This window comes from Mustela lutreola, chromosome 2 (genome assembly GCF_030435805.1).
Source record: "Mustela lutreola isolate mMusLut2 chromosome 2, mMusLut2.pri, whole genome shotgun sequence".
NCBI lineage: Eukaryota > Metazoa > Chordata > Mammalia > Carnivora > Mustelidae > Mustela > Mustela lutreola.
In genome coordinates, this window is record NC_081291.1 from 124,057,711 (window position 1) to 124,079,229 (window position 21,519).

Here is a 21,519-nt window from a genome sequence, read left to right on the forward strand (position 1 = left end):
GCTGTTCCTTCCCTTTGTCCTTTTTGTATTCTAGTTTCAGTCCTACTTCTTTGTTGAAGCATTTTCTGGCCATCTTGACTCAGGATAGTTCTTTACTGAGATTCTGTTTTGTTTAACGACTTGTGTCTCATTCATAACCCCAACTACGTGTTCTGTTTTTTTGAAGGAAAGGACCTTTTTTCTTATGGTATTAGCAGAATTTTTGATTTTTGTACCATACCATCTGTGTGTATTAGACTGGATTATTTCTACAGGGGACCATGTTAAAATAAGCAGTGATGGATCCTGTACTGCTGGTGTTGATATTGTAGAAGTTTCTTTCTGAATTAGGCCTTCACGATTTAGGTATACTATGGTAGCACCTGCTAATTGGAGTTTTAATGCCAGTGTTGATGAGGAAGAGAAAAAAAACTTTATCAAAATTTAGAATGAAATAAAAGTTGCTAGTTTTGTCCTCTTAATCCTGTAATTGTAGCCATGACATTGGTGAAGAACCTAGTCTGGTTGGGAGTCCTGTCACACTAAGTTGGCTTTGTTGGTTATATTTGTTACAATGAAATTTAAGATTTTGGACTTTATTTTTTTTTAATCTCTTTGGGTTTTTTGCTCGTTATTTTCTCTGTAGTGTGCCAAGTAAGCTTTGTTTGACAGCATTCTGACATTGGAGTCTCATTTGAGTCATTACTGTGAGGGTTTTAACACTCCAGATAGAGTGTATATATTGTATAGTGTAAATGGGTTTAATCTACCAAAAGAAAGTCATCATAACCATCTCTCTCCAGTAGGTAAGGCTGTGGTATATCAGTTCTACATAACCTGGGTAATTTATTCTAAAGTGACTAAAGTTGGTATTACATCCTTTTGAAATTTTTAATATTTGGAGTTCTAAAGTATGAGCTTTCAGCATAATTTTATTTGCGTCAAACAAAATGAGTTGATTGTTACCCTGGTTTCTGAGAGCTTAGATTCTTAACTTAGAATTAATACAATCAAATTGTAAAGGTCATGTTGAAAGAGGAACAATTAAATTTCAGTAAACATAGAAAGAGTATCCAGATTAAGGAAAAGATTTATGTGAAATGAATAGTTTGAAGAGTGAATGAGGAAGAATAGGAATTGAATGTTTAAACTGGGGAGTTTGCCACTTGTTTTCCTCTTATGTGATTGTAAATTTTTTCAGGAGCTAGAACAGAAAAGAGCATGGAAAATGCAGGTCAGAGATGGTTATTTCAGTATCTTAATAGAATAATTTTTCTTCCTATGAAATTGTACTCTGGACTCTCCAACTTTTATTTTCAGTGAGATGTTTAAAATTTTTAATTACCTTAAAACAAAAGCAGTGAAGAATTTTTACTTTTTTTAGGAATTAGATATCAGTGTACTTCTTATCTTCATTTTGTCTGGGATCAAAGGTGGTATCAGTACTTTTCTTTCACTTTTTTTCCTTGTGCCCTTTTTAGCACTGTGTGATAGGACCTTGGAATGAGATAATCAGTTGTTAAGTGGATGTTTGCTTTATTGTTACTGTGCATCTACTTGAATGGTGGGTAGCATTTTAACATAGATTCCGGCATTAAGCAAATGAAGTTTTACCATTTTTTGCAAAGCCGTAGTTACATGGGTAAATCATTTAGTTTCTAGAAATGGATATGAAGAAGGGTCATGTGAAGTGTTATGTAAAGTTAGCTAATTCATTCAAGCAATAGGTATATAATCAATTACTGTATTAAAATTCCAAGATTCTGTCATTTAATTTTATGTAATTTTTTTGAGGAAGATCTACATGGAAAATTTGCTTAGAGTGTTTAAAGGCTCAAAATCTATAGCCTTACATAGAGTAATAGAAAGCATTTGGCATTAGCATAAGCAAACACCTCCAGAGAAGTTATAATAATAGTATATTTTGCTAGTTACCTTCAACTGCTAATAGAATACAGTTTATAGGTTAGTGAGAGGTGTTTTATGCTTTTCCCTTAATTTGAACAGGCTAATTGGGTAGAGTGTATACTAATTTTGTTCCATTTCTATTTTTTGGCTATCAGATGTCATTAACTCACAGTATAAGGCAATTGGGTCATCTACTTTGGGTTTCTGAAATAAGGTAATGGAAATAGATAATGAATGAATTTTCTTAATGTCTTTTTTTACCCCCTGTATAATTGTTCTTTTATGGGCTAGAATTTATCATACATGAGTGAATTTTTAGTTTCTATTTGTAGCTGTAGTAGTGTTCTTTGGCACCTTTTTATATAAAAATGTGATATATTCTGTACTTAAATTTTGGTCCACTGAAGTGATGAGTTATCTTTAAATCACCTTTCTCGGTCTTCATTAATAAGAAATGAACATTTGTGAGATCATAGACTGGGGATAGGAGTGCAGTTTGTTACTGTGTTAGGGAAATAGTCTTCCTATTCTGTGTAAAAACTAACACGCTCTCATGAGGGGTGGGGTTACTTCTTTGACCTTGGACTTCTTCTGTCCTACTAACAGATAACATCTGTGAGAAATGTTTTGTGTGAATTGTTCCTTTACAGATTTGTTTAGAATTGATGTTCTTGACTTTCTTGTTAGTATTTATGGGATATATCTCAAAAATACATTTAAGTGAAAAAAACAGGCAGAAGATGAAGTCTGCTGCCATTTTAGTTTATAAAATGAGAAGAGTAGAAAGGACATAAACATGATGGGAGGGTGTATGAGTTCCGTGTCTATGTTTTATGTGCTTAGGATGACTCCAGAAAGGTACACAGGAGACTAGTAACAATGATTTTAGGGGGTGGGGTTGGGATGGGGTGATCATGTGGTCAGATGTGGGAGAAACTTACTTTCATGGATAATCTTTTGAACTGAATCTTGCAATGCGAGTATTACCATTTTGTAATAAGTATTGATTTCGAAAAATCAAGGCATCTGGTTAGGACTTCTAAATCTTTCTTTTGCTTTCAATTTGGACAGTCAAAAGAGGAAAAATTTATTTATTCCCATGTTTTCCAGTTTTTAAGGAGTAGGAATTGCGTACTTTTTGCGAACACTTCTTTTTATTTCTCAGATTTGTTAGAGCCACTGAGTGATTAGAAGCTGTTAGTTATGTTTCATGATTGGGTGATCAGAGCAGTTGAAGTATTTAGTGGTAGTGATATGATTTTCAAGTCCTGTCCAATGTTGATAATTAGGAATTAATTCAGTGGCAATATTAGAAGGAGATAACTGGTACAGAAGTATATAGATGTTGTCCGATTTCAAAGGTGTTTTGCCAAGGGTTTGGAAATCTGGTGAGAATTATGTTTCTTACAATTCATTAGTCTATTTTCAGTAATTTTGATAGTCTTTGGTATAATAGGATTTGTGGGACCATAGATTCTAATATGCACAGACCCTGCCATGACTTGTGAATTTAGATGTATGTATTGTTGACACAAAGGAGACAGATAAATTAAATTCTCATTCCATTTTAGGTTGCAGTTTTTGTTACTTGTAATTGTTCATTGGTTGTTTAGTGTACTGTAAAAGATTGTGCCTACTAGTTGTGCTTATCATTTTCAACTTAAGCTGGAAAATTTCAAGAGAAAGGTGGTACCTGTTTTTGTACTTTTAATTCTGTTTCAGTGTGACCTGCTTCCCTCAGAGTTTTGCCTCTCTCTTTAGTGATAAGGGGCTAGGTACGGTGTGTGTCTGATCTTAGGTAATTACCTCTTAACTGTAGTATGTTTAGTGTGGTGAGCAGCTCAGTCTCAAGCCTGGCATACCTGGCTTGTCACCCCTACTTATTAGTGGCATGGCTTTGAACAATTATGTAACCAATCCATTTGGTTTCCACTGTGAAAAATGGAAAAAAAGAATATTTAATACTCATAGAGCAGTTGTGAGGATTAAAATGCGAATGTATGCTTTAGTTATAAGGGCCCAGCACATAGGAAGCACTCAATAAATGCTTGCTACTACTTGGTAGCTTTGTTAGCTATAGCAGCAATAGCTGTCGAGAGAGGGAGCAAAGTGACACTTGTCCAGGCTTCCTGTGGTGACTGCAGGGAACTGGATGCTAGAATTCCCGATTCAGAGGGCTATGACTGCATTTGGTGATGGAACTTTTGTTGCTCTAATTCTCTAAAATGAGAATGTGGGGACGCCTGGCTAGGTCAGTTGGAGGAGCATGTGACTCTAGATCTCTGTCTGGCTCCTGAGTTTGAGCTCCATGTTGGGTGTAGAGATTACCTAAATGAAAATAAAACTTAAAATGAGAATGTGTACTGTGTTTCGTTTCTAATACATACGTCGTTTTGTATAATACTTTGTATTGAGTTTGGTCATATCTTGATATTTCAAGAAAAAAAATGTTACTACCTTTCTTAAAAAAGAATTCTGTTTGCTTTGATCAGACACTGCTCTCTGGCTCTCCAGTGGATGCTGCTTGTGTGGATCAATGATTTCAAATACACATATTACATGGTAGGCAAACTTTGATTTGCACTTTCATATATATGACGTGACAGGGTATGTATATGTGCAAAAATACTGAAGTAAGTTGCTTCAATAGCTGGTACACCTTTTCTTTAGTTTCTGATTTAAAAACATGATTTTACAAAGTTCTAATTTGATTTTATTATTTTATAAGTGATAATGATTTTTTTTTTTTTTTACCAAGTTTAGGGAATACTGGTTTAAAATAGTGTCAAATTATAATTCTCTTAAGCTTTATGGATTTAGAATCAGTAATCAAAATTAGAAACAAATTTTCATTTTGAATGATAGAACATAGCACATTTATTGGTGCTAATTTCTTTAGGTAGTATTCTGAGGCTCTGTTAGGATTCTGAAGTTCTGATTCTCCAGTTTTATAAAGTATGTAGAGTAAGATACAAAGGATAAGGAAATTTAATTGCTAATAAAAGGGAATACAAGAAAATTTTTTGAGGGTTAATGTGCAAACAGATTAAGAACTATGAATGCTTCTCATAAAGAACAGTAGTTGGGGTACCTGGGTGGCTCCGTCGGTTAAGCATCTCTCTTTGGTTTAGGTCAAGATCTTAGGGTCCTGGAGTTGAGCTCTGCGCCTGGCTCCTCACTTGGAAAGGAATCTGCTTGTCCCTCTCCCTGTGCCCCTCCCCATGCTCCTGCAAGCATGCATGTATGGGTGCGTGCTCTCTCTCCATAAAAATAATCTTAAAAAAAAAAAGAGAATAGTAATTATTACCAAAAGAATAACCATCATACTCACTTTCTTATATTTCATTAAAGAAATTTGGGTATACTATTTTATACAGTTTAAAAACTGCTATACCACAGCATGTTGGCTGAATGAAGTTGAACCATCTGATTGAAGATTAAGGTTCCTTCTATGAGAGTCTTAAATTGACATCCTGGCCTGTGACCACTAATCATCTGTTTCTAGCACAGACCTCTCCTCTCCTCTCAGTAGGCAGGGCCTTCTTTGAGGACAGTTGTTTTTCACCCATCTTTATTGTTCGCATCTGATACAGTGCTTAGCACAGCCTTCAGTGATATTTTAATTAACTCTTTATAAATCAGAGTTTTAAAATTCAACAATAAAAATGTTTTGAGACTATCATGCACATTGAGTGGGGGAGGGGCAGAGGGAGAAGAGAATCTCAAGCAGCCTCCACACAGTGTGGACCCCCAGACAGGTTCAATCTCACAACCCTGAGAACATGACCTGAGGCCATATCAAGAGGCGGATGCTTAACCCAGGAAGCCAGCCAGGTGCTTTTAAATCAACAGATTTAAAAAGTACCAGGGATGGTACAATTAAAAGATAATTATTTTCACTTTTCTCAGAATGTTGTTAAAACAGGTAAGGTATTATGAAATGAGAACAGAATTTATCTTTGAAGGTTTTGTATTAGTTACTCTTTTCTCCTTGTCTGTAGGAAAGTACTTTTTGTTGAAATAGATCTTAATCTTTTGTATCTTTAGACCCTCTGCTTCTTGAATGTGAGTATGTTTTCTAGTTTGGTGCTCCTCTGCTTGGTTTGTTCCCTTTTTTGGGTCATATACTTTCATGAGTAGCTAGTTGCTTTACTTCATCTAGTCTTGTTTGCCCTTACTGCATTTTCTTCTTAATGTGACTCATGTATGTTCTAGTAGATAACATTGGTTGGTTCATTTGGTCTGACAAATCAACATAGAGGTGACTTCCTGCAAGTGAGAACTGGTACTAACAGGAAGAGTTACCTGTTTTTTATCGTGTGTAATAGCATACTAATGAGCTTTGATAAATATGATAAATGCACATGGCATAATTTACAGAAATTGCATATATTGTTTTCTAGAATACCCAGTGGAAACATTTATACATACAGTTTTGCTTGGCACTGTAAAAGGTGCTCAATAAATGTCAGTTTTCTTCCCTATTCCTTATCTGATGGGTTTTTCATCATACTCACTATAAAATCTGAAAGTCCTTCCTTAGACTGTGAGGGACCCCCACCACTAATCTGCCCTGTGACCACCTAAAGTCCTTACCTTGTGTCACATCACCCTTCTTCCCCTTGTTCACTGTGCCTAGCCATACCAGCTGCACTCCCACTGAACAAGCTTGTTCCTGTCTCAGTGCCTTAATTGCTTTGCTCTCTGCCTCAGGCTTTGCCCTGAGATTGTCATATGGCTAATTCTTTTATGTCCTTCAGATTGCAATTCCAGTGCTACCACCTGAGAGGTCACACTGAAATAGTTGCTCAGTCCTTAGTCATTTTCAGTTTCCTCATAGCACTTACCTCTCTGAAATAGCCTTGATCATTGTTTTTGTTTGTTTGTTTTACTCATCTCTGGAACTTATACTTTATAAGAACAGGGACGGGTTCTGTCTTGCCACTCCAGGACATAAAACAGGACCTGGTAGGTGTTGTGTAAATATTTGAGCAAATTGTTCTCTCAGAACTGCTTTTGTAACCATCTGATAGCTTTAACCTGGTTCATCCTTACAGCAGAATACTGGAAATAACTCATTAAAGGTCAGCATTTAGGGGAGGGTCAGAAGAGGCTTTATTACATCGGTATTTACCATATGGAAGCCCAGGGACATATGTGAGTGCTGGATGCTTTTCTTGGAGGAACTACTTACAGATGGTATTTGAATCAATCTGGAAAAAACAAGTAAATGGTTAATTGATGAACCAATTTGAAAATGTGCTTCTGTTATAATAAATATTAGATTTTAAGAAGTAACACTTGATTTTTAAGTTAAAGTACATATTCAAGTTTATGATGACAACTAGATACCCATTTTACAATTTGCTTTTAGTTACATTTACCTGTGATAATTCTGTTATGGATTAATCTTGGCCAGTTTCACCAAGTGGTGTATGAATCCGAGCTCTTAGTTGTACAATAGAAGCTCAATTCAAGTTAGCGTAAGCCAAAAAGGGGGATTCATTGACACATGGGATCTCCAAGTGGATTGAGTAACTCAACTAGGGGAAGAGCATTGAGGCTATAAGGCTTTAGGCACAACAGGACTAGAGCCATTTGAATGTTAACAGAAATCTTTGCTGACAGAATGTGTGTGTTTTGGTAGGTTAGTTTCATTCTCTCACAGAAGATTTTGACTTTCTTCACGTGGTGGAAAATGTAACTTGTCAGTGCCAAGAGTTTTCTGTCCTTTGTTTTCCCCTGCTGTAGAGGAGGGATTGTCTCTATCTCATTTGGAAAATTCTTGAACTACTGATTAGTTTGGTTTGGGAAGTTGCCCACCATGGCCAGAGGCCATATAGAAACTGTAGGTGTGTCCAAGTTACCTGGTGGGGGTTGGGGGTAGAGCAATGGGAATGACAGTTGAGTAAACAGGGGAGCTGCTGGGCAGACAGCCTTTTTTCCCCATCTGCCACACCAAAATGTGTGCCCATTTCTACTTGGGGAGGTTGTGCCATTAATCAGTGATAGATTGTCACTTAAATTTCTCTTTTAACTGGAACTGGCACATACTTTATTGTCAATCTTTTCAAATGGATATCACTTAAAATAAGAAGTTGAGGTTCCTCTTGTGATAGTAACTGTAATCTTATGTACACTGTGGCTAATATGAGTGTTATGAATTTATCTTCTCAGAATGAGTTACATAGTAAAAAATTTGATACTATTTGTTCTGGCTTTGTTTTTAACATCATTCTGCTACTTTAGCAGCCAATGGAAGCCTAAATTTGATGGCAGCAGTTATTTTTAGTAATACTTCATCAGTCCATTAAAATAAGAAAATTGTTAGCCATGTAGAAAAGAAGTAACCCAAGAGATAGTAATTTTGTGAACTTCAGTTGCTTCATTTTTAAAGTACTGAGGTGGGTTTCTGAAGGTCTCTTTTGGATCAAATGTTCTTTGACCCTATGATTGCATATATAATTAAAAATTAAGTCTGTGTTCATCAGCCAAATTAAGTGGGAAATAATGCAGTACTGATTTCTTCAGGTTAATTATTATCTGAACTGGCTTTTCCTAAAGAAATATTTCTCTGACATCTTCTCCATTTTGAACAGATTATTGTCAGGGAAAATATTTTTTTAGATATCTGAAGAAGGAACTTCTATTTTATCCATTAATCTCTGAGTTCTGATGTATTTGTTACCTCCCATTTTACCATTGGGAAAACTAAAAGAAATGGCACCAAACATATTGATGACAATTTTTTCTTTCATTACTTTATTTTTAATTATATGATTATTGACTATCATAGCCAGTAATATATATATATTTTTAGCAGTTTAGGTTTGATCTTTGTGTGCCACACATTTTAGAAATTGCACTAAAAGTATGTCTAAGTACAATGAGAAAATGCTGTTTACATGAATAATTTTTTAACTAAAATATATGTGAAGTGATACCCACATTAACTACTAATTTAAAATCTGTGTATGTTAAAAGAATTTACAATGAAAAACAGATGTGTGAGTGGTATAACAGAAGAGCATAAAGATGCCAAACATATTGGTCTTTTCTGGGAGAGTTTGGTTTATGTGTAGCATATCGTTGGTGAATTGTAGAGTGATGAGAGCCAACAGGAAAGGTAAGCAGGGGTCATATCATGAAGTGACTTCTTTGCTGTGTTAAGGGATTTGGACATTCTTCTGTGACAGGAAACTCATGAAGGATTTTAAGCAGAACAGCAGGATTATGTTCCAGCCCTGTTGATGTAGTGCAATGAAGGATGAGCTGATGGTTTGAGAAGGAAAGGGGCTTAGCTCTGAATGGGAGAAAGTTGAGCTGGTAGTGTGATGATGGGTGAGAATGTCACCACATAATTTTGAGAGTATTGCAGATAGGTCCACATTTCTGAATTCTGAAAGAAAGCATTTGGAAATTCAAGAGAGAGATACTAAAAAGAGCTGAGCATCAAAATTTTCTCTCTGGCTCTCTTTCCTTGTGGAGAACAGGGGTATAAAGAATGGGGGTCTGTAGGGATGAGGAATTAATATGATAATCCAGATAGCTAATGGACAGAAACTGGAGGGCAACACCAGGCTTGGGAGGGGTGCAAGGGATTGGGGGAGAAATCGCCATATGGGAATGGGAAATTTCCTTCTCATCATGACACTTTAACCAAGGGGTAATTAAATTAGGCGCTGATTTGAGAATAGTTATAAACATAGATTGGTATAGAATAACTAGTTCATGAAGTTTCTAGTGAGTGTAATTTTTATGGAGTTCTAGGTTAATTACTATGTATTTTCAAAACTTTTCTAAAGGTTTTACATTAACATGAGTGATTTGAATCTCAGTTTGATAACTTTAGGAAGTTGATCTGAATTAAGTACTGTTTGATTAATTAAAATTACATAAATATTGCTTTTTAAAAAACTATCTTGAAATAACTTTAGACTTATAGAAGAGTTGCAATGATAGTGCAGAATTCCTGTGTACCCTTCATTCAGCTTCCTCATCTTACATAACTGGTGTGCTTAGCAAATGTAAGAAATTAACATTGATAACAATTAACTAAACTACAGACTTTATTTGGATATTCCCAGTTCCCCCCCCTCCTTTTTTTTTTTTTTTTTTTTTTTTCCTATTTAGGATTTAATCCAGGATCTACAAGTCAACAGGAAATAATAAGAACTCGAAGAAAGCAAAGGTTGCTTTTAGGAGCATATGGGAGGGAGTTCTTAACACTCTCTTGGGCCAGGTAGAGAATGGAGCAAGTCCTGGAAAATGAGTATATCTTAGTTGGATGTGGGATTGAGTGGGGAGGTAGAGGAAAGGTAGGAGGAAGGGAAGCCATTTCATGATGAGTAATAGCAGTACAATGACTACTAGGGTTAATAATTTATGAATTAGATTAATTTATGAATTACAGGTAAGCACCTGGCTATGAGAGGTTATGGTGGAGGGAATGGGAAGAAGTGGTGGCAGGATCCGTATCATGAAAGTCCTGAAGGTAAACTAAGGCATTGGAAAGTTGAGGGACTTTTGAAGGAATTTGAGTTGGAAGGTGATGTAATCAAACCCTCTTGACATCACCTTGGCGTTTCTCTTGACTTCTAAGAGGCTATTGCTATGATAGAGGTAAAAAGTGAAAGTCCTATCTAAGAACTGTGACAGGAGTTCTCAGATGTAGGGTGAATCAACAGGAGAGCTTATTAAACACATATTTTAATATTGTTCAGTTCTATCCCCAGAGTTTCTGATTTACTGGATTTGGGTTGGAGCCTCAGAATTTACTTTCTTAGTAGATTCCCAGGTGATACTACTGATGCTGATATTGCTGGTTTGGGGACCACACTTGGTATTCTCTGGACTGTGATACAGAGAATGAAGAAAAGTGAATAATAGGTGGAGGGATTTAAGGAGGTGGCCCCTGGATATTTACACTTTGTGATCTTTTTGTTCACTGCTCATATGCTGTCTTGATCTTGGTTTCTTATGTCCTTTAGAGTTGCTGGTTTTTTTGACTAGTGAGGAAAGGGTGGGATTAGTTTTTGTAAGCATTTATGTGGACATATATGCAGTTTGTTCTGTATATTAACTGAAAAATTGTATGCTCCCTCCATTACTAGAAATCTGTGTCATTTCTCTGTTGAGGTCTGATTATAATAGCAACTGGTTTTACGGTGTGCTGCCTAGTGTACATGCAGTGCCTAGTTTCCAAAATATTTCAGTGTGGTACAGTTATTTCAGATAGTTTTTTTTAAAGCATATATGGTATGTCTCTTTAGCTTTGACTCTTGAATGATGTTCCAAGGAGAAATATGACTGAAAGGGGAATTTGATTTTTTTAAAAAAATAATTATTCATCTGAACATGTCAAAATAGTGTTTTTTTTTTTTTTTAAAGTATGAATAGTTTTAAGATTTGGAGATTTAACTTTTTTTTGGTTGCAAGGTGGTTATAATTATTTTTTCTTTAGACTGGTGATTATACAGTATATAACTCTAGAATTAAAATCTGTAAAATTTGTATCCATAAGATTCAGTTCTTAATGAAATATGGACATGCTGAATTGATAAATCTCCATTTTTCTCTGTTGACTCATCAGTATTATCCAAGAAAATAATAAAACGTAAGGGCATGTGAGTGGCTCAGTTGGTTAAGCGCTCCACTCTTGATTTCAGCTCAGGTCATGATCCTCAGGACGCTGAGATGGAGCCCCATGTGGGACTCTGTGCTCAGCGTGGAGCCTGCTTGAGATTCTCTCTTTCTCTCTCTCTCCACCCCTCATCCACTTGTGTGCATGATCTCAAAAAAAAAAAAAAAAACACCACACATGAAATTAAAAGAAAATGTAAGCACCATCACTACATTAACAGCTGAAATGGAGTTTTCATTTTGTTAAAAGGACATAAATAATGTGTGTGTATGTAAACATGCAGTTAAGTCTTAGGGTTCAAGAATACTAAAATAGTAAAGGAAAGCAAATTTTGTGAAAGGTTAGAGGACAGAATGATAAGCTGATTGCTTAGATTAAGATCATTGGTTATGGAGATAGATACATGTTTTTAAGATATATGCCTTTTTCAAACTTGGACAAAGTAGTGCTTAATATTTCCTATTCAGTTGTAGTAACTTAAATTCAGACTATCGAGGGGGGCCTGGGTGGCTCAGTCGGTTAAATGTCTGCCTTTGGCTCAGGTCATGATCTCAAGAGTCCTGGGATCCAGCCCTCCATCGGGCTCTTTGCTCTCCCTCTGCCCTTCTCTGCCCACTTGTGTTCTCTTTTGCTTGCTCTGCTCTCTCAAATAAGTAAATAAAATATCTGTAAGAATTCAGACTTGATACTTTTTAAAGATTAAAAATATAACAGCAAAATAGGGGCACCTGGGTGGCTCAGTGGGTTGGGCCCCTGCTTTTGGCTCAGGTCATGGTCTCAGGGTCTGGGATGGAGCCCTGCATCAGGCTCTTTGCTCGGCAGGAAGCCTGCTTCTTTCTCTCTGCCTGCCTCTCTGCCTACTTGTGATCTCTGTCAAATAAATAAAATCTTAAAAAATATATATGTAACAACAAAATCAGATTAAGGTACTTTTTTTTGGAGAATTTAAGGTCATTAGATATTTTGCACATTTATACAATTAACTGTATAGCAAGTCATATATAGGAAGTGAAGCTGATAACTCCTTCAAAAATGATCTGACATTCTAATAATGTGAACATGTTATCTAAGCAAAAGTATTCTTTCTCATCTTGTTCCCCAAGACCCCCCATTCAGTTACTTCCCTGGAGTCAGCCAGTGTTACCAGTTTCCTCTGCGTCTTTTCAGAGAAATACTATATGCTATGTAAAAAAGCCAGTAAGTGTGTACTTGACGTCCTCTCCTTGATATTGCTATAAACACAAGTGGAGTCATTGCTGTAACTTCTTTTTTTTCACTAGTATGTTTGGATTTCAAATCAACACTTAACAGAGCCTTCCCTCTTTTTAGTGGTGGTAAGGTATTGTATTCTGTGGGTATACCATAATTTAACTGGTTCCCTCAGTTGATGGATATTTAAGTTGCTTTAGTCTGTTGCTATGATACTGTTGCAGTGAATAACCTTGGTGCATGTATCATTGTGTATGCATGCAAGGGTGTCTGATGATAAATCACTAGAATTGGAATGGCCGGATCAAAGGATGTGTATCTTTGAAAGTAGGTAACTACTACCAGACGGACTTCACAGAGGCTTCCTGCTCCCAACTGGAGTGTCTTTGCCTATACTCTTGCCAACATAGGATAGTGTTGCCAAATGCTTTGCTCTTCCCTAAACCGATAGTAAAGATGGTATTTTAGGGCGCCTGGGTGGCTCAGTGGATTAAGCCTCTGCCTTTGGCTCAGGTCATGGTCTCAGGGTCCTGGGATCGAGCCCTGAATCAGGCTCCCTGCTCAGCGGGGAGCCTGCTTCTCCCCTGCCTCTGTTTGCCTCTCTGCTTCTCTGGCTACTTGTAACTTCTCTCTCTGTCAAATAAATAAATAAAATCTTTAAAAAAAAAAAAGATGGTATGTTAGTGTCTATTTTTTTTTTAAAGTAAACTGCATGCCCAATATGGGGTAGATTTTACAAGCCCAGAATTAAGAGTCACGTGCTACACTGGCAGAGCCAGCCAGGCACCCCTTGTTTTTTATTTTGAGTGGGGTTGAGTGTCTTGTATATATTTGAGTTGTTTCTTTTAGTGGACTATTGTATTTTGGACTCTTCCACCATTTTTAATTGTGGCATAGTTACATAAGGTAAAGTACATAAATTTTAAATGTATAATTTTGTAAACTTTATTTGAGATATAATTTACTTCCAGTAAAAATAACAGATTTTAAATGTACAGTTTTGGTGAGTTTTGGCAGCTTTATATGACCATAAAATTCATCCGGGTCAAGATTTAGAACATGACCTCACCCAGAAAGGAGTGCCTTCAGACCCCCCTTTCATTCAGTTTTCTTCTCTTTGCACTTCAGGTAGTCACTTTTCTTCTTTTCTCTTACTGTAAATGAATTTTTGTTGTAGTATACATGCATATCACTACCAACAAGATCAAGCTACAGGACATTTCCTGCCATGCAGCAGACTCCATTGTACTCTCTCCGGTGCTCTCCCCACCAAAAGAGACCACTCTACTGGACTGTACCCACTGTGGAGCATAGATTAGTAGAGCTCAAGCAAGACTTGTTTTCTTTTCCATTGCTATGTATATGGATATAGCACTATTACTTACCTTTTTGTGGAAGGACGCATTTGGGTTTTTCCACCTTTGGGCTGTTTTGATTAAAACTGCAGTTAATATTCCTGTGTGTGTGTGTATATGTGCATTTTGGAAGATTTAAGTACTTGTATCTTTTTGGTGTATTAGAAATGGAATTGATGGGATACAGAGTATATGTATGTGTGTGTTTAACTTTAGTAGATACTGGCAAACAGTTCCTCAGTTTGTACCAATTTGTACTTGTGCTAGCAGTGTTTGAGAATTGCACTTGTTCCGTATCTTTTCTGGCACTTAGTATTTGTCCATTCTGTCAGTTTTAGCCATCCTGGTGGGAGTACAGTAGTTTCTCATGGTGATTATAATTTGAATTTTGTTGGTGACAACTGATGGTGAATGCCTTTTCATGAGTTGATAGTTGATTTGTTGATGCATGTTCTTTAACTGGGTGATTGTCCATCTTGGAGGTTTTCGGTTTTTTTTTTTCCCAACATGATCTGCAAATATATTTTTTAGTGGTTTTCCCAGTGTGTCTGCAGATACATTTTTTTAGTGGTTTGCAAATACATTTTTAGTGGTTTGCCATATGTCTTTTGATTTTCTGGCAAATTTGCTGGATTTGGTATGTAAGGTTTAAAAGAGAGGCTAACGATTGTTTCAGATTTTTCTCCCCATCCTGTAGAATGGCTGACTGCCATTCTACAAATGTTGTTACTGATTGTATACTTAAAAGCAAGGACAGAGATGACAAGATGCTAGCTGGCCCACACCAGTTATAACACAAAGCCTGATTTTACACTGTGTTTTTTAGTTAATGAATACAGTATGAAATCAAAGAAATGCATTTTTTTCTAGATTGACCTATTTGAATTATTGCCCTAATTTAAATAAATAAAAATATTTGTCCTGTTAAATGACTGTAGTTTTTACACATGTATGTGTGTGTGTGTGTGTGTGTATAAAATTTAGTTCATAAAGGAGGAAAATAAACTGTTAGGTGTGTGGCTGAACTATTTACTGCCTTTGTGTATTCACAGCCTTGCCCAGTGTTTCTTGGGGGAATCGGTATGGTGGTCATCATACAATCCTTTATGTAGAATTATACATTCTTACTATTGAATTCAGAGTCTTTGACTTGATTTTATTAATTGAAAACGGAATTAGCCTAACAGGTTCATTAGGTACATAAAAATGTGAAGTAGTGCAGGAAATAATCTGTTTACCTACTGCTTGTAGAAATCTCTAGTAAGAGATTTGGGGAAAAGAAAAAGGGCACATAGACTAGCTAAAATAACGATATGAAAAGTGAGAAAGGCAAGAACTGGCAGAGTTATCGAGATAATAGGAAGGCAGAACAGAAAAACGGCAAATCATAACTTAGAATATAACAACTGGAAAAGTATGGTGTTAAATAAACATTTATCAAATAAAAAATAAATCCCTAGGCGTGTTTGTGTATACTTATGTACATAAGATTGTTATTTAACTGGATTTGATTGTTTAGTACTTAATTATACATTTATAACTTTATTAAGGATTCTAGAGTGTTGTAGACTTTAGACTTGTTTGATTTAGGGCTCTTGAGTTTTCAATAAAACACAGTAATTGAGAGGTTGATGAAAAAGCAGAAGTTATTAGAAAGTATCTCGTGAACTTGGTGCAGGGATATGTCCTGGAATCGGAAACAGTGGGAACTAGGGACTCAGTGGAGTCTGTGTTGGACATTATTTCATTCCCTTTTCTCTCTGTAGACCAGATAGTTCTTACGTGGTCCACCAATCCACAAAACACGGCATCCAGCAGCTCTTTAATTTATATGTTATTTGTCTAAGCTCCTAGAGAAAAGGACTCTTTTGTTCCTCTTGTCCTCATATTTTTCTTTTTTGCTCAGATTCAGTAATATACTCAGCATCACTGGCAAATATGGCTCACTAGCCGGCTTTAACCACTACTGAACATTAAGTTAAATGAGATCTCAAATATGAGGTTAGATATATGAACCTGGGGATAGTATCAATGACCTTGACCTACTGATAAAGCTTTTTGAAAGTTTTAACAGATGAACTTGCTAAATTTTACTCAAACAAAATAGTGAGTCCTTTTGAAGATGTATAAGTAGTGTCTTTGAAATTCAGCAGCATAGCAAGTAGTGCTTGGGCCAGCACAACTTGTGGTAAAAGCATGAATGGCCATCATCAGTCTTAGCCAAACCTTCTACACCAAGGTGGCTGCAGGAGTGTTACCTGCTTAGAGAGGGCTTTCTTGGTGTCATAGGAGCTGGTACTTTTTCTTAATAGTTACCGCTGATTATAATTGTACATTTACGTGGGTGACCTTTTTTTTCTCCTTTCCCAGTAGAATGTTAAGGACTAAATACACTTTTGTGCTTAGAAGGGGTGTTATAAATGCTTATTTTAAGAAAGAAGAGAGAATGGATACAAGAATCCATGCTGCTAAAATGGGATGAGAATTTTATGTCTTTGTGTTTTCAAGTAGTTATTTTGATCAGATTTGTCATTTATATGTGTGTAAATTATATATATTGACTTTATATAGTTTTCTTCTTAATAAATCATGCACTTCTCATAACAGCATTGAACGTGCTCTATTTTAAAATAGAGGGTCCTTATTTTCGTAAATTGGTGCTCTAAATTGTACTGTGAGTGGTAAATTACTTACCATTTTGGAGGGAATCTTTTTAGCATTAGAGAATTGATATAATTTCAAGAAGCTTGTTCATTCAGTTTTGGAACTGAGCTGTTTACTTTCCTCAGTAGCAGGAATCAGGCCTAGCATTTTAAACCCGGGGTGGAGACTGATTTCTATTCTTTTCCCTTTGAGAAAATCCAGCTCAGTGCCACATAAGTGAAAAACATCCTTGTCATTACAGGACTTAAAAAAGATTTTTTCCTGTTATTTTTACATTTTAGAGTAGGAGAGCTAAGGTTCTAACAGAGTATGTCTACGTTGAGACTTTTGAATGTTAATAATTTTAGAGACCATATTGTATTTTTTATAGCTTTTATAGTTTTGGAGGTGGGGCCTTAAGTCCTTTTAGTGTGACCCATAGGGTGGATGTTTATGTTTATGATTTGTACTGAGTTGTGTGTAGAAGAATGATACTAATTTAGTATTATTGCAGGAAGTTACATTAATCTGGGGAGTTGATACAACCTTAAGGTTTGTTAGTGGTTGTGCACTTCTCTTGAAGGTAGTAGTGGTTGATCAAAGTGTTTAAAGTGCTACAGATGATTTCTTAATCAACTTCCACACACAGGTTAGTAAGCTTCTTAGCTCCTGTTGCTGTTTCTGAACTGTCTCCTAGAAGCAACACCATGGCAACACACAGGATTCCTAGTCATTAATGTATAATATTTAATTTAGGAATATGTGACTACCAGAGTTGTGGCCTTGTTGCAAATTCCCATATTTGCACTGGAATTTACAACAGGCTTTTCTTCAGAAATAATCTATAAAAGGTGTTTAGTTCTCCAGTGGTTAATATTATTTCTTCCCTAGTCCTAGCATGTTTTACCGAACAGTGCCAGGGTGGGAACTTAAGGTATATGGGAAAGGTTGGAGAATTGAAGTTATGGCAAACCTGTTAAAGCTTTTTGGTGGGGGGCAGGGGTACATAACCAAAATAAAACACCTGATAAAGATATTATTTATAACTTTAATGTACACTGGGTTGAGGTGTACTTTGCATACAGTAAAATAAACCCATTTCAAATGGTTAATTCACTGAGTTTTGATAAGTGTATATATTCATATATACATATGTATGTGTGTGTCTATGTTTGTACAACCACCACAATTCAAGCCAAGGCACATATTTGTTAGAGAAGCATTTCCTTGTTCTCGGGTGCAGTCGTTTACACTATTCACTCCCATCCCAGACAACCCCTGATACTCTTTCTAACACTACAGATTCGTTGTGCTGCTTCTAGATCTTGTATAAATGGAAATCCATTCCATTTTATGGTAGGCAAAATAAAAACCTTTCAAAGATGTCCATACTTGAATCCACAGAACCAATGATTAAGGGCCTTGAGATGGGAGATTATCCAGGTGGGTCTAATCTCATCCTTCCAGTCCCTAAAAACCATAGTCTGAGAGATGACTGTTGAAGAATGGTCAGAGAGATCCAGTTAGCAAAAAAGCAGGCTTTGAAGATGGAGGAAGGAAAGTGCAGGAGCCAAGGCTGCCTCTTAGAAGGGTCAAAGAAATGATCTCTTTTGTAAGCCTCCAAAGTGGAATATGGTCCTGCTCTCACACATTTTCATCCATTGAGACCTGTGTCAGCATTTGGGATAATAAATTTGTGTTGTTTTTAAGTTACTAAGTTTGGTAATTTGTTACAGAAGCAATAAAAAGTAATACTCTGTGCTATTTTCTTTTGTGCCCCCCCCCTTTTCAAGATTCATCGTACTGTTTCCTATATTAGAAATTAGTTCCTTTTTCATCACTCATACTGTGGAAATATGCTTTTTAAAATTTACTCCCTATTGATGGACATTTGGATTGTTTCCAGTTTTGAGCTATTAGAAGTGAAGGTATTTGTGAGTATTTGTGTTCCAGTCTTTGTAGGGACATGATGTTTCTTCTTTTTACCTTGGAGTGGGATTGCTAGGTCAGGTGGTAAGTGTATGTTGAATTTTATGAGAAACTGCCAAACTTGTTTTCCAAGTACCAGTTTACATTCCCACCAAAGTTTCTCCACCTTGGAATCCCTTACCTTTTTATTCTTAGCCCTTCTAATTGAACTGTAGTATTATCTTTTTGTGTTTGTTCATTTTGTTGAGGACATTCATGTATCTTCTGTGAATAATGGTTCAAATACTTTGCTCATATTTTGGGTTGTATATCTTCATATTCTTGTGTTTTTTTTTTTTTAAGATATATATTTTGAATACAAGTCCTTTGTCACAACTTCATAGAATATTTTTTTCCAGTATATGGCTGGCTTTTTCTTTTGTGGTTCTTTTGTAGAGTAAAAGTTTTAAATTTGATCAAGCCTAGGTTATACATTTCTTTATTTCATGATCTGTGCCTTGTGAATTTATCCTATGTTGTCTTTTTTTTTTTTTTTTAAGATTTTTATTTATTTATTTGAGAGAGACAGTGAGAGAGAACATGAGTGATGAGAAGGTCAGAGGGAGAAGCAGGCTCCCCATGATGCTGGGAGCCCGATGCGGGACTCGATCCCAGGACTCCAGGATCATGACCTGAGCCGAAGGCAGTCGTCCAACCAACTGAGCCACCCAGGCGCCCCTATCCTATGTTGTCTTTTAGAAGTTTTGGGATTTTAACTTTTACTTTAGGTCTGTGATCAGACTTTAAATTACTTGGATTTAATTTTTTTATGGGATGAGATAAATTCATTTCTTTTTCCATGTGAATACCCAGTTGTCCAGTACTGTTTGTTGAAAAGACTATCCTTTCACCATGAATGATCTTTGCACCTTTGTAAAAAAAAAAAAAAAAAAAAAAAAATTTTTTTTTTTCAACTGAGTAGGCGCCTCCAGTACAGGGTTACATTAGGTGTTGGTGATGTAGGACATTCATGCCTTGTTCTCAGTTTTAGGGGCAAAGCATTCTTTCGTCATCAATTATGTTAGCTGTAGGTTTTTCAGACACTCTGTCACATTGGGGATGTTTTCTTCTGTTCTGACTTTGCTGAGAATTTTTATTGTGAATGGGTGTTGAGTTTTTTTTGGTCAAATTTTTGTTGCATCTACTGATATGATTATTTATGTATTTTCTCCTCTGTATTGTTAATATGATGGATTATATTGCTTTAACATTTGAAATCATCCTTGCTTGCATTCCAGAGTCATGATGTATTACCCTTTAAATATATTGTTGATTTAATTTCCTGATATTTTTTAAGGATTTGTCTGGTTATGAGGAATTGACTTACAGTTTTTGTGTTTTTGCTGCTGTCTTTGGTTTTGGTATTGGGGTAATGCTAATTTCAGGAAATGAGAAATGCTTGCCTTTTGTATTTTTTCCAGAATTTATATAGATTTGGTATATTTTTAATGTTTGATACAATTCACCAGAAAAGTCATCTTGGCGTAGAGTTTTCTTTGTAAGGTTTTAAATATATTTTATAGATTTAGCAGTGTAGATTTTCTCTCTTGAGTCATTTTGGTAATCTGTCTTTTCAAATTTTTTTCTTTTAATTGCAGAACTTAATTGGCTTAAGACCCTTATTTTAATGAGTGTGGAGTCTGGTTAAATTAACCATTTTCATTGCTAATGGTTAGCAGTGTGTCTTCATCAGTTTAAGAAGAAGTATATAAATTTCATTGATCTATTCACAGACTTGTCTCACTGCTTTTTCTCTATATTGTGTCTATTTTCTTTTGCTCTTATTTCTACTTTATATTCTTCCATTTACTGAGTTTAATTTGATCTTTTTATAACTTCTTAAGCTTAGATCTGTGATATCAAAAGCTAGCTCTTTTGTAATAGAGTATTTAGTGCTATAAATTTCTCTTTAAGTGCTGTTTTAGCTGCATCCCACAATTTTTGATAAGCCCCTTTCATTTTCATTTAATTAGTGATGATTTCTAGTTTTCCTTGTGATTCCCTGCCCTTGGCCCATTAGTTATTTTAGGTCTGTGTTTCCTGATTTCTGTATATTTGAGAACTTTGTACATGTTTTTTCTTTGTGGTTAGTGAAAATACTCTGTGACTTAAATCTTTTAGATTGTATCTGTTCAGTAGCTCTGTATATGGCCTATCTTGGAGATGTTCTGTTTGCACTTACTCTGTACTATTTTTGTTGCGTGGTGCTTTTCATAGATGCCAGTTGAAGTCAAGTTGGTTAGGTGTTCAGATCTTCTATATTTTTATGATTTTTTATATTTATTTTCATTATTTATAGAGTGAAAAGTGTTAATATCCAAGTTGATTTGTTTCTCCTTTAAGTGCTCCCAGTTTTCATATCTCATATTTCCAAGAGTGTTAGATGTACACATTTAAGATTTTTATGTCTTTCTGATGGATTAAGCATTTTCTCATTATGAAATGTTCCTTAGTCCTTTTCATGAAAGTACCTTGTTTGATATCACTGTAATCACTTCAGCCTCCTTATATGTAATTTTTACATAGTATGTGTTTTCTATTCTTTTTACCTTTAATCTGTATATTGTTAGTTAAAGTGGGTTTCTTTTAAACAGCCTGTAATTGGGTCTTTATTTTATTTTATTTTTATTTTTATTTTTTTAAAGATTTTATTTATTCATTTGTCAGAGAGAGCGAGCACAGGCAGACAGAGGGGCAGGCAGAGTCAGAGGGAGAAGCAGGCTCCCTGCGGAGCAAGGAGCCTGATGTGGGACTCGATCCCAGGACGCTGGGATCATGACCTGAGCCGAAGGCAGCCGCTCAACCAACTGAGCT

The 21,519-nt window shown here is 35.8% G+C and overlaps 1 protein-coding gene across 9 annotated transcripts in view; it reads left to right on the forward strand.

The window, feature by feature from the left end:
• The window catches only part of TBL1XR1 (TBL1X/Y related 1), a 171,505-nt gene that overhangs the window by 8,999 nt on the left and 140,987 nt on the right, over positions 1-21,519 (forward strand). The window contains exon 1 of one of the 9 annotated variants that reach the window (XM_059163428.1): positions 4,400-4,449. The exons of 7 other annotated variants lie outside the window; for them this stretch is intronic. The gene's annotated coding sequence lies outside the window, so the exon portion shown is untranslated. Of the gene's footprint in view, positions 1-4,399; positions 4,450-21,519 lie in introns of those variants that run through there. One more of the 9 variants, XM_059163433.1, reaches the window with a different exon arrangement.